Consider the following 2,500-nt stretch of genomic DNA (forward strand, 5'->3'; position numbering starts at 1 on the left):
GTCTGAAAAGCTGGGGGTGGCTTTAATTGTAACAGGGAAATGCGGGGCTGATATTTTAATAACCCCGTTGGAGATTATTAAAGTTGATAATCCCCTAGGTGAATATTTCAATAATATTCCCCTCGCACACACCCACGTGCCTTCCATTTCACGCACTGACAAACAAAACAACCACTTTACTTCAACAGCGTTGCATTTATCTTACTTAGAATACACATTCATATTATTACATTTTAAATACTACAGAGCAGTTGCCCAAATTGAAAACATTACACTTGCTTTGGGGTAACTCGGCGTTTGATTTCTCAGCCTCTGGCTCTAAGTTAATTAAGTTTTGGACTGTCAAAATCCTGAATGAATGAATGCACCTGCGAAACGAAATTAAGTTCTGTCCATCCATGTCCCTTCTTGGCTTCCCTGTGTTTTGTTAGAGTTCTTCTATAGTTTTGAACAGTTATTTTGATATTTTAGTTAATTCTATGAGCATTCGATCCCGAATTCAGGATTTTGGAAGTCGTTAACTCTAACTCTAAGTCATAACTCTTTTAATTCAGGATTTTGGCAGTCCAAAATATTGAATTCAGGATTTTGGCAGTCCAAAATATTGAATTCAGGATTTTGGCCGTCCAATATCTTGAATTCAGGATTTTGGCAGTCCAAAATATTGAATTCCAAAATCTTGAATTCAGGATTTTGGCAGTCCAAGATCGATCAGTGCTGAAATTGCCTAAAATTGCGTGACCTAGCACCTAGCTCTATTTGTGAAAAGATAAGACTATCAGTTTCGAATTTCAGAATAATATATCGGTCAAATTGAAGCCCCAATCGATGCTTCACTACCACTCTTCCAGGGTATACCCCGGGCATTTGACGCGTTTGCCAGGGAATTTTATAGCAAGTGTGGTTTTTGTTTAGAGAAAGTCGATCACGTGTCCAACGGTTGCTGAAGTCCTCTTCATAAATATAATTTTTAATATTCATTAAAAACTTCATAAATTCTCAGCTTTGCATTTATACTTTGCATCGACGAATATCATGACAATATTAAGGACGAGATTATTGAAGCTTACTGAGGAAAAACAAACTAAAGAGTATTCAGTAGAAACAGATCAGATATAAAAAGGTTTAAATTCAAAAATTCTTTAAAATAAGTTTTTCCTCAATGGAAAAACTACCTGAATTTTCAAGCTTGCATTTATATCCAGTGATAGTTAATTGTTGAATGTTTGTGAAGTTAGTACGGTAAATTAGGTTAATTATTCGTGATCATAAAATTCTTTTAGATGTTGCGAAGCAGTTACAGAATAATAGAATAAAAACTGTAGTGTTTATTGCAACCTGTCTACAGATTCGGCCAACTTCAAGAGCATTAGAAAGCTACCACAAAGTAGAGTAATATGATGACTTTTTAAAATTTCCCGGGGTGGGGGCATTTTATTGTTTTAGCTCATCGAATCTTTCCAGATCCATCGGGACGGGAACCACTTAATATCGCAAGTTCACGGCAGCTGTAAATAGTCGGTCCTTCTCAATGTTTTGAGTCTTCGAAACCTAGTGAATGACTGGGACTTTCTGGTAGAAACCACGCTTATCTAGCGTGAATAGTAACTGTTTTTGGGCTTGATTGTCCGAGCAGCGAATTAGGTGACCGAGACATTTCCTTTGAACTGATTTTACGTAGTCTGTACTGGAATAGTGTTGCAAGCGGCGTGGAGTTTCTTGGTTGACCATTTGAACCGGAAATTCTCGTCATTATTACTTGCGCTTTCAGCGCGGGCCCAACCGTTTCGGATCATCGAACGGAGAAATTGGTTCTACACAGCGTCGATTCTGTCAAAGTTTCGCGCTGTAATCGTCCAGCATTGGCAGCCGTAGGTGAGACGGGACCTCACTTCGGCGTTAAAGACTAGGGTTCTTGTAGCAAGTCTGATTTTGTAATTGAAGAAGAATCTTTTTTTGTATGCAAATTTGGCCTTAGCTTGTTCAATACGCGTGTTGATTTCTGCGCCACCGGTGTCGTTGTTATCGAACCGCATTTGAGCGCCGAGGAAACGGAACTGTTCTGTGTTTTTGGCTGTTTTGTTATCAAGCTGGATTATGGAACTTGGGTAGGATGCAGATGAAGACGGAACCGTGGAGGAAGAAGAAGCGGTTTTTTTTGGGTTGGAGTCTTGGAGATATTAAAAATTGATATTATGGTCTCGGTTTTGGTTGGATTGACCATCAGCGAGTATTTGATCACCTATAAAAATGGACTTGAACGACTTTTTCGCTCAGGGAGGGGCGAATTTGAACAATAATTTAAAAACAAAATTGAAATGCCCGGGGGGTGGGGAATCAAAGCTTTGATTTCACCTGATACGTAATGGCCTATCCTTCTTCATTTATATGTTTATTTGTACCTTGATTTACCTTCAATGCGTGTGACATACGTGTAGGTGTGATATATACATTTCATGAATTATTAGCGAATAAAGTAACGAACTGAGACAATCCACGT

General features: G+C 38.6%; 2 protein-coding genes across 2 annotated transcripts in view; both read left to right on the forward strand.

Annotated features, from left to right (window-relative positions):
* Positions 1-2,500, forward strand: part of LOC138029742 (fibroblast growth factor receptor 2-like) — a 466,762-nt gene that overhangs the window by 123,865 nt on the left and 340,397 nt on the right. The gene's annotated exons all lie outside the window — the stretch shown is intronic.
* The window catches only part of LOC138029722 (uncharacterized), a 55,734-nt gene that overhangs the window by 5,309 nt on the left and 47,925 nt on the right, over positions 1-2,500 (forward strand). The gene's annotated exons all lie outside the window — the stretch shown is intronic.

The sequence above is a fragment of the Montipora capricornis genome, chromosome 13 (genome assembly GCF_036669925.1).
Source record: "Montipora capricornis isolate CH-2021 chromosome 13, ASM3666992v2, whole genome shotgun sequence".
Classification (NCBI taxonomy): domain Eukaryota; kingdom Metazoa; phylum Cnidaria; class Anthozoa; order Scleractinia; family Acroporidae; genus Montipora; species Montipora capricornis.